This window comes from Larus michahellis, chromosome 3, assembly GCF_964199755.1.
Source record: "Larus michahellis chromosome 3, bLarMic1.1, whole genome shotgun sequence".
Taxonomy (NCBI): Eukaryota; Metazoa; Chordata; class Aves; order Charadriiformes; family Laridae; genus Larus; species Larus michahellis.
In genome coordinates this window covers 114,559,225-114,570,971 of record NC_133898.1, presented here as the reverse complement: position 1 = coordinate 114,570,971, position 11,747 = coordinate 114,559,225, and positions in this window count along the sequence as shown.

The following is an 11,747-nucleotide window of genomic DNA, read 5'->3' as shown; positions in this document are numbered from 1 at the left end:
GAAGGATTGGGGTTGTAAGGCAAATCAGAAACCCAGTCCGGTGTGAGGTATCTGATTTGCAACAGCATTTTGGCTCTACCAAAGCTCTTCTCCCACAGGTCCCCGTGAAACAAGGAAGAGAAGCAGTTGCGGTTGAAGGCCTCCAGAGGGAGATCCTGCCCATCTAAACCCAAGTGCCTAAATACAGCTCCTTAATTCCACCCTGAATTCCTGAAAGTTTCAATGAAACTGGATGGCCAGGGTGTGGAAAGGGAAGCTATAAATACCGTGGCCGAAGGAGCAGCTGCAGCATGAGTTCACCTGTAATTGGTGGTGAGAGAGAATCTGAATTTGAAAAAAACACCCTAATTCCTCCGGTTGTGGGAAAAGCTGTAACCAGAGTTCACCGACCCTGTAACCCCAGTCATCTGGAGAACCCTTCATTGGGTCCAGTAATCGTTCATTACATGAGAAAGCAATGTCGAATTATCAGGCTGGATATGTAGACCTTACTGAGTGTTAGGAATTCTTTACATAGCTCAAACCAGTGTAAAGAGACGTGGAGGAACAGCTGTGGTCACAGAGAGATGGTACAAACCAGAAGGAAATCCCTGGCAAAGCCAGAAATGGATGTGTTTTGAATTCAGGGAGTTAAAGTCACTGGAGTGTGGTTATACCTATTTAAGTGAAAATACGTTACAACAATGTTTTTGAGATGCCGTTTCCCTGGGTGAGCTCTGGTAAACAACTACTTCTTTTCCAGAATGCTACTTGTACTGAATTGGTTTAACAAAGGCATAAATTGTGGCAGTTTGAAGACCACAAGTAGGAGGAGATGCTGAGGAGGGTTGGCTGCCCGTGAGAGTTGTGATGAAGCTGGTGAGGGGTCTGGAGAACAAGTCTTATGGAGAGTGGCTGAGGGAGCTGGGGTTGTTCAGCCTGGAGAAAAGGAGGCTGAGGGGAGACCTTCTCGCTCTCTACAACCACCTGAAAGGAGGCTGTAGAGAGGTGGGGGTCGGTCTCTTCTCCCAAGTAACAGGCAATAGGACAAGAGGAAATGGCCTCAAGTTGCACCAGGAGAGGTTTAGACTGGATATTAGGAAAAATGGTTACACTGAAAGGGTTATTAAGCATTGGAACAGGCTGCCCGGGGAAGTGGTTGAGGCACCATCCCTGGAGGTATTTAAAAGACGGGTAGACATAGTGCTCAGACATACATAGTTTAGTGATGGCTTTTGTCAGAGTTAGGTTGATGGTTGGACTAGATGATCTGAAAGGTCCCTTCCAACCTAGGGGATTCCATGATTCTGTGATTCTATGAAGCCCCTGATTGGGCAGAACCGTAGTTCTGCGTAACATCTCAGTGATTATGGAGAGCAGAAAACATCAGAAAAGATGGTCCTGACCAAACATCCTCAAGGATGACAGTAAACATAACCAACAACTGTTCTATATCAAAGAGCGGTAACAGAACCAAAGCACCAACACAAAAACTCAGACTCCCTTAGAGATATGCAAGAGCTGATCAAATCTCATGGAACAGTAGCTACGTTTTTCTGTAGGCAAAGAGTTACTTTTGTGTATTTGGTTGTTGTTGACTTTTGTCACCAATAAGGTGTGTTGAGGGGGTTGTCCAGTTAGGATGGGTGTTGAGAGAGTGGCGGGGGGGTACCAGAGGGAGTAGAGCATATGGCCTACAAGGAAGGGTTAAGGGAGCTCTGCTTGTTTCACCTGGTGAGAGGAGGCCAAGGTAGAGACCTGCCGAGAAGTTAATGCATAGAAGGGTAATCTCAGTGGGAAAGAGAGAGAGTGAATATCACATGAAATCCCAGATGTACCCACAGAGCATCGGCACACGGCTATGAAGTGCATGTGAAATAAGTCCTCCATGGTCACTGAGCCGAGGCAGTAGGTCTAGCATCAGATGGTCAGCTGTAACACACTTAAATGGAAGAACCAGCACATCCCCGAGGTTGCGGCATACACACAGACCAAAGTCTGTCCAATTTCAGACCAACTTCTGTTTGAGATTTCTGTAGAAAAATGTACCTCTAATATAACTCTATAAATATGCAAGTACATTGATAACATATTGCTCAGTCATAAGGAGCTTGTGACTTCATATGGCTACGCTGATTCAATTAAAAATATTTTTCATTTATCTAATACAAAAGCACAAAAGGCAGCATATGACACCTCAGAGAGAAACAGAATTTTCAATTATCAAGGCAAAATAATGCAGAAAATCTGCTACATTCACCAAAAAAATAAAAGTAGAATGCAAAGTTTGGTAAATAATTCTAAAGTTGGGATTGAAAATAGAAAATTAAAAGTATTGATTAAAAATTTTTAAATGTTTTAAGAAAGTCCCGCTTTGTGCGAATATCTATTTTCAATAGTTTTTACTGTAAAAAATATTTTATGTGGATATTACCCGGCAAATCACAGCTATGCTCTTGTAGAAACACCCAACCTCAAAACGAGGCATTTCTGATCTCTGCAAAGTTTGAACGCATCAGATATGTTCTTCATGAGTTATTCGGGTTTACTAGTTTATCTCTGATCATCTGGTTTAAGGCAAAGTCGGGTTATGTAAACTCCTTAACTAGTCCTCCATCTAACATTCTTCATTATCTTTATTTTTCCTTTTAATTGGCAACCACCATCTTTATGTCAGCCAGTTTGCGGCTGGGTTTTGCTCGTCAGCCACTTCGTGTACCAGAGAATAGTTACGCAGCTTTGGCTTCTTGCTTTGATACTTCTTTTTTTTTCTGAGCATTTGATCCCTTACTCATGCTGACAGCCGAGGCCGGTTTGAGTCACACTCTTGTGAGAATCCTTCCTGAAGATTTTAGTATTACTACAAGATCTGTCACAGCGTGAAACAAAGCGTATCATGTTCCTGTCTAGAAATGACTTCCCAGAAAGTTTTGGCCCTGATCCTGCATGTACAGACACACAGAAGGACATCGATACTTGACTAACACCCAAAACCACTGTAAATATCTCAAGCATAAAGCTATTCATATAAGCATATGTTTGTAAGTTGCCGACTACTGCTGACACATGTAGGAAGAAAGATGATTATAATACAATTGAATACAGAATTTGATACAATCTGGCTTTGGTTTAATAAGGTGAAATCAAATAGATAAACAAGGTTCTTTTATTCATGAGCTCTTGAAAACTGTCCTCGGCATGTATGAGTCCATTTGCAGTGGAGTACCTGGCCCAAGTATTTTATAGGTTGGAAAGGGAAGTAGAGAAAAACAGGAGTGAAGTGCATCGAAGCACTGAAGCCGATAGGTACAGAGGGAGGATTTGTCTCCCTTCCCCAAATACAAAAAATAGCCTGAACTGAATGGAAAAACACAGATGCTTGGCACCATCCTAGCCCAAGTTAGGCAATCACAGAACACATTAAACGATCAAGAGAAGAGTAAGTAACGGATCTGTGAATCCTACTTTTGTTACGTTGGCGGACACATAGAGAAAACCAATGGAAAAGAATAAAATGAATAAACTCCAAGAATTTAATAATTACTTGGGCTGCAATTTCTAGATCTGTTTATGGGGAAATATAGTCAGAGGCTACGTCTGACTGCTAAGGGCTGTAAATTGCAATGCCTTGCTTGTGACAGAGGTCCGTTTTGCCAGGTGGTGATGAATCAAGCCGCAGGTTGACTGGTTCAGACAATTTTTCTCCCAGTTTCACGTGGTGTATATCAAGTGTTTGGGCTTAATATTTCTAAATAAATCACTTCATTTAAGCTTACAGAAACAATCAGGTGTTGTAAAATGTCATTTATTTTTGAAACTTCAGTAGTCTGATTTTTTTAATTACTCTAATGAGGAAAATGAAAAAAATATTAATTCCAATATTGAATTTCACTTTCTTGGACTAAATAAATGTAGTTTCCTATGAAGTTATAAGAAAACAGAGAGCTGAAAGCCATTCTGGTTTGTGTCCATGAGTCTCCATCGACCTTCTCACCTTCTTCTGACCCAAGCACAGTCACTAAGCTCGGGGCGCTTACCCTCAATTCCCTTGTGCCAAGAATGATACAAGCCAAGCACCACCGTGGAGTGAAACAGAAAAAGAAGAAAGTGGGGAAGGGGGAATCTGTGCATAGGAAAATACGATCTTGAGACTGTAGTGGCCCAAAAGCGCAAGTTTCCATTAGTGAAACCTCAGCCAATGGCCTGGAGCTCATCCTGATGAACTTCACGCAGGGAAAACACGACTCCTCTGCAGCTTAAAGCAGTGTTGCACTGCAGGGGGCTGATGTTTTGCTCATAAGGAGCACTGTCCTGGGCTTTGGTAGGCAGGGCATCCTGCTGGCACCGGCGCTGACGGAGCTGAATTGTGTTTGCTGCTTCCAGCTCCTCGCCAGCATCACCTCCCAGCTGTGCCGCCGGCGCCTCGTCGTCCCCAGGCCTCATGCGGCCCCCATAAATGCAGTGCCACTTGATTTCCTTGTCCACACAGCTTCTCACTGAAGGCGCTCAGAGATGTATCTATCACCTGTCGTGAGAGTTTCACTTACGTATGTTGCGTAAAGAGCAAAATCCGAGTGACGCATCTGATTTCGTGCAGCTTGCCCACTCCTTATCTCTCACCCGCACAAGCACACACCTTGAGCCCCTCTTTGTGAAACTCCTTTCCGAGGCTGTCAAGCTGTACCCTTATCAGTCCAGAAGTGCGACTCTGCACCGTTGACCTCTGTCCCAGCAACACTATGATGAATATGGCAATTTATTTTCTTGGCACAGTTTCTGTGTGATACAGTAGATAAATTAAATCAAACAAGCAATCCACCTATCCCAAATGGTAATAAAAAAACGTAAGAACTGATGTATTGAATCGGGCCAGAGGTCCGTCTAGTTCATTAGTCTTGCCTTGAAAGTGCTGACACAAGATGCTTGGGAAGGAGTGGACGCGCAAGGAAAGCATGTGGTGACTCTTCCCCAGTTCACCGCCCACCCTGCAGTCATCTGGAACTAACTGACTTGCTGGGAGGTGACATCTTTCTGTTTCAGAGCACCTGATGTGTTTTTCTTTCATGACTGTAATTGCTTCTTGGATATGTATAAAATTTTACTATCATGGCGTCCTCTGGAAGTGTTCCGCAGCTTTTTGCTCCGGAGGCTTGCTTAATTTCCATTTTCTTCTTAACCTTACTAGCCTTATTTTCTTAATTGTAAGCCTGATGCTTTTATTACTTTCCGACTAGAGAGTTGATAAATCAAAAAGTCATGCTGTGGAATTTAAGGAAGGTCAAGAGGGTACTAAGGGATTTAACAAGCAAATAAGATCTCTTCTCCCTGGTATCCAGTGGTAGGACACATGGAAATGGTTCACCAGGGGAGGTTTAGGCTGGACATCAGGAAGCATTTCTTTACCGAGGGGGTGGTCAAACACTGGAACAGGCTTCCTAGAGAGGTGGTCAATGCCCCAAGCCTGTCTGTGTTTGAGAGGCATTTGGACAATGTCCTTAATAATATGCTTTAACTTTTGGTCAGCCCTGAATTGGTCAGGCACTTGGGCTAGATGATCGTTGTAGGTCATTTCCAAGTGAAATAGTCTATTCTGTTCTACTCTAAGTGTTAGAAAAGGTGTAAACACCCATGATGCTGAAAAATTTTGAGCAGTAATAAGAAGAGACACAGAATCATAGAATGGATTGAAAGAATGGAATCATAGAATGGACATGAAAGGACGAAACTGAGGAGAACTCAGTTTTGACTGTGAAGGAAAATATTTTCCACCAGTGCAATGTATTCCTATCTGAAATATCTAGTAAGAGATTGGTTGTGTCTAAAAATGGACTAGACCTGAACCCTTGTGAAGAGTAAGGACAATTCCGCATTGCCGTTAAATAGCTTTCTCTCTCTGCAGTGGGTTCCTTTACTTTCTTCCACACCTGGGAACCAAAGTGCAGATGTCACGTCTGTGTCACTGCTCTTTGTGCTTTGGCATCCGACCTAGTTTGGATTTTGCTCCACCAGGTTTTTAATCTAATCACCATTACATGTTAGAAGAGGAAGTTATAAATCCGTTTATCTGCTCCTCCATTTTACCTCCCAGTATCTAATAAAGGTACAGCTAGTTTAGGAAATAGTAGGAGTACAATTCTCTGGTCAATAGCTGCAGAGCATTGGTTGAATCTGCTCCAGGTGCTTCCCATCACAGACGGGCAATTGTCCTTCCTTGTGTCCCCTGGTCCTTCCAGCCCCTGGACACACACATGGCAGTGGTATGGAAGTAACCTTTGCCGAGCTTCCTGTGCTGTGGGACTTTTGTGTCTCCTCTGTGATCTCTAAGAACACACAGGCAAACGCGAGAGAAAATCGCCAGGCTCTCCATCTGTGTGGATTTACTGCTTACTGAAACACCAGCATTTCTGCAGCGCGGGTGCCCAGACTGGAAATCTAAATAAGTTGGTAAAAATAAACAGGGCAGACAGAAGTCAGTGCATTAGGTCTAATCCCGACGCTAACGTGGCATGGCCTCATTTAATGCCGGGAACTGACAGAGGTAGCAGATAAGGAGAGAGTGGTGACAGATGACAGTTGGCACCAGATAAGGAAGCTTGGGTTTATAGCCCACACTGTGAGTTGACAATGGCGACAAAAGAGGACACACAGACCAAATTGTAAGCACTGGTGAAAAGGCTTCTTAAAAGTCAGTCTCGACAAACGAAAGCTGAGGTTTTGTGTGCTCCAACATAATGGCCACACTGAAGAGAATACACGTGCCACTGCGGACGTAATTGCCAAAAACTTTTTTCTGGGTTCCTTTAAACTTTCTCTTCTTTAGAAAAAAATCGAATAAAATAGAGCTCACAAAAAAAGAAACATGAGCTTTCTGAATGACTGTGGCTTATTGAGTGCAACTTTTCAGTCCTTCGTTATAACAAAGAGTGGTCACTGGGCAGAAAACTGGGTTGGGATTCATCAGCCGCAGCTTGTCTTTTTCAAATTACTTAACCTCTTCTATGCATCACTTCATGTTTGCTCTGAGAAGCGGTGTGCTTACAAACAACTGACTGGGGGAAATTGAACGTCGAAATACATCTGGTGGGTTCCTCCCCCCCCGCCCCCCGGCCCAGATTATCGGAGTAAGCAGGGAACATTTCAAAGTTGTCACTGCTTGCCTTGCAGAGGGTGAGGAGCCCCGCGGTGAGGGGTGACTGCTTGGCTGCGCCTGCTGCGTGGCTCTGCCGCTCACCCTCCGCAGGGAGCTGCCGGGTGCCAGCGGGGCAGGACTCTGGTCTGGAGTTCGCTTGGAGATAAACGCTTGAAAGCGAGGTGTGGGGCACAGCCAGCATGTGGAAGTAGTTGCCACAAGATATTACTAAAAGGAGTACATTAGTAGGATTTTCATAGATACAAAGGCACATATAAAAATTATTTGGGGTGAGATGTTGAGCAAATGGTTTCATCTTCTTACGATGGTTCAAAACAAGGATAATTACACTTACCCTATTGAGTAAACTAATTAGAGATCTAAACATAGAAAGCACAGTATGTTCCTAATGTGATTATCCTCAGCTCAAGGAAGAGAGCACAGCAGAGAGATAGCAGGAGAGGGAAACAAAGGGAACGTCAGCCCTCGCTCTGGTGCCGGAGTGGCAGAAATGTCTCCATGGCATTTAGGCATTTGAACTGGGATGGGGAGTGCGTCAGGCACTTCACAGCTCTCTTTCATGGACTCAGATATCAGCGGTTGTTCAGGTGTCAGTCAACTAAACAGAAACGGCATCTTCTTCATTTTGACCACTTGCTAACTCCGGGTAGGTTGAGGAACATCATCTTTTGTCTGCTGTTCTTTAATGGACAGCATGTGCTGCTGTGAAGGCACAGTTTATCACTGACATCAGATACAAGATGGGAGGGGGCATATTTGATATATTTGATACCAGTGGTAAATCTAAGGATTATGTGGGGGGAAAGCTGAAGTTCATGGTTTGGTTTTTTAATAGCCTTCAAAATACAATACAATACAATACAATACTAATACAGTAAAAAGCCTGTGTTAAATGAATATATTGGTACCTAACTACTGCCTGCACTTGACACTGGTCAGTTATCCATCCAGCAGGGACAAATCAGTTCCCTTCAGACGCTGAAGACCGGATAGAGCCCAGTGAGACCTTGTAGTAGAACTCAAGTAGAAAAGCAGGGATCAAAAGAAAGCCAAACCCTTCTGCAAACGCAGGCTGAAACACAGCACCCTCCACGTTATTCTTTGTTTCATTGCTCCAGATTGAAACAGATTTAATCAAAATCTTTATTATTTCGCCACGCAGTCTGCAGCATACTGACCTCAAAAGCTCTAAAAAGGAGAGTAGCTTCATATTCTCCTGGTTTGGCTCTGACTGCCCTAACCTTTTCAATTCCCTTTCTCACATACTACGTTTAGATAAGAAAGCCTGAAGGTGAGGCTTAGCTTGGAAGGCATTCCCAGCACAACTATGCTGGCAGCCCCTGTCAGTAGAGTGCTTGTGAGAAGTACCCGGCTTGTGCAGGTAAAGTGCTTGTTATTATCATGCCAGAATTACAGCTCTCCTCTAGATTTTAGTGAAATAATCAATTTGGGTATTTCTGTAGTGTCTAATTCGATCTAGACCCAAGTTTTTAGTCAGTACAAATTTATCTGCTCCATTTCGTATCATTATTTTGGTCTGGCAAAGTCTTGACGATAATATAGGGTTTGGCTCAAGTAAACTGGGCTCCATCCCCCTAACTCCTAGCTGGGAATACTATTTCTTTGCACTTGTCTCCAGAAAAGGAGACAAACCTCCTCAAAAGCACACCTGGAGGACAGTTCCCTAATGATTCCTTCTCTTGGTCAGAGTACACAGAGAAGGGCCCTAATGTTAACCCATTGCTTGCATCATTTTGTAGTTCCAGGGTAAAAATCGCCATGCAAAGTGTTAGGAGGAATAAATACAGTATTCTGGGCAGATTTTTCCGAATGGTGATAAATATCCTCAGACTGCTAAATGCAGGACTGATCTATTTTCTTTTCTTCTTTCTTAAAATTCCATTAGTTTCTTTTGTTTCAACAAGGTGGATGGGAGATTGTTTTCAAAGGTTTCTTGGTAGCTGAAATCTTTTGCCCTTTATTTTATGCTTTACTAAAGGCATGCAATAATCCCCCTACAGTGCACTGCCTGTCACGTTCAATTGCTTAATTAAGTTGCTGTGGTGAAGTCATTAGGACTATAACAGTTTAAATCTATTATCCATAGCCAGCCCAACATTAGCAATAAAATGCTAGTATCTTATTTTGGAGCCTGGATGCTAACTTTCTGCTGGAGGGCAGAAATAGTAAACTGACCACGTAATTGAAAATGTTGGCTCCTTTTCACAGCCCAGAGTCAGTCTTCTCTCAGTGTCCACGTATGTATATCCTTGCTTAACTGTTTAAGAGTAAACCGATTAAAAATAAACTAAGAAATAGTAAACTACTCAGCAACAAACTGCATAATGTGGTGAATAACAACAGAACGTTGGTGACTTACAAATAGTGCACCCATATGACTGTCAAACAAGGCACGATTTGAAAGGAATATGGACATCCACACAAACCCCAACATTTGCTAAGTATTGTTCCAAGCTTGCTCGTGGCTGTGCGGCTTTATTCAGGACTGCAGCTAAGTTTGAAATGAGCAAAGAGTGACCAAAAGGGGTGCACATAAAAAAAATCTCGGTAGGCACATCATTAACGAGATCACTAGTACTAGAGCAAGAATGACGCAGGTCAAGTGCATTTAAGAGCTCAAGGAAACCAAACCTGAGCATGGATACTAACAATTTAGTTCACCTGTGGGAGAAGTGGCCAAACCCTGAAGAAAGCCCCAAGATTTACTGTCTTCTGTGGTGGTCACACCAGCCTCTGCCCACCGTGGCCGTAGCCCAGGGCATTCTCTCAGCAAGCTGGAGCTGTTGTTTGGCAGTGAGAGGGGCTGCAGGAGCGGGAGGATATTTATCATTTGGGTGAACTTTACATATATTTAAGATCCTTATTAAAATTAAGACAAATTACAGTCTGTATGGGTAGAAATTCTCATTAATAAATCATTCCCATCATGTTAGATGACATCTATATGAAGTTCTGGACAGCTTTTTGTGTTTCTTGTTTGACCACAAAACTTCCTGTGCTTGATGTAAGGACTCTCACTGCTACCATATTTATTTGATTAGATTAGATTCTCTTTGAATGAAGAGGGTGTGAATACCAAATATAACAAAATATTTCCTGAATGTTCTGCGAAAGCACAAAACAGAACTACAGCTTTCCGTATCGTGCAATAATCTGCTGTATTTGTCTCTGTGCTGGCTTATATTCTGCTTTTCTTGCTTCTGTTCATGAGGATAATCATTTGAAGAAAGAACATCAAGTTGTTAAATGACAATTCCATGTAGTTTTTCAAGTATGAAATCAGTGACCTTGTTCTACAGTGCACACCACTTCCTAGTCAACAATTGTCCACTCTTGAGAAGCACTGAAGAGAAAAAGAAGCTACCTAATTGGGAACAAGGCTCATTTGAAGAACTAAAGAAAAAAATTAATGAAGTGGATGGTCCAAATGCGACTGTAGAAGTATTTTAAAGGCAGATTACATCTAGCAGACTCTCTGAGGCAAACAGTATTTGCTTCAGTGGAGCTGCACAAGGACTGACGGTGACTGGTAGCTTTTAGGTGGGACCGGGTCTGCCTTAATAAATGGCTCTGCTAAAAGCACAGGGGAGAAATACATTACCTGTAAACGACCCTGATGCTAGATATAGTCTGACTATAAACAAGGAACAATTTTTTAACACTTGAGAGCATTTAAAGGTTGCAGTCCCTTGCTCATGTCTGTCATTTTTAACATCAAGATGGGATATTTGTGCTGTAGTTCAGACAACAGCTAATGCTGGGCAACCCGGTGGCGCTTTGTGCAGGAGGTCATACCACTGCGACAAAATGGTCCTCTCCAGCCTTATGAACAAGGAATATAGACATCTACAAATGACAGAGGCTAGAGGCACATAGGAAGAATGGATCCAGCCCTCCCTAGACATCCAGAACCAAGGGAACTGCTTTCCCTGTCTTCTCCCTGCAAAACGGAAGCCCAGTCTGAAGGATCTTCAGGTTCAGTGCGTTATATATCAGGCGCCGCCTGCCATTGACTTTATCACTTAATCAACAAATTTTTAATGAAGAACCTGTATACAGCATTTCTCTCCAAACTTCAGTGTAAAGCTTTTACAGACATAAAATACTGAGTTGGCTGAATTTGAATAGGGGTGGGGTAGAGGAAATGCCCACCCTTATTACTCAGTTTGCCGATTTAACTCCACTACAGAACTGAAATTATTTAAGCAGCTATACATTAAACTAAATTTTTAATCAATCACCTTGAAAACCGTATAAAATAGTTGCTCATAACCTTTAGAGAAAGAAGAAAGATTATGTCCACGTAGTGCAATGAAGTTCAGCGAGAAGCTTCCCATCCTCTCTGTGGCTCCGCCAGCTCAGCCAACTCAGAGAACGGCACTCGCGTGCCACTTCTGGGGTTGTGACCTGCAAATTGCAGCCAAATGTCACTTCTCTACCTAGATCTGCTCCTCGCCAGTCGTTGCACTGACTGAGGAATGGTATGCACTGCAGAGCTGGTACACGGCTGAAGGGAACTGGTCAAGCCTGGAGACAGCTGGGAGCACGGTGCAGTTCAGTGACATGAGCTTGTAGTGAGCTCGTTTAGAGTTAGCTT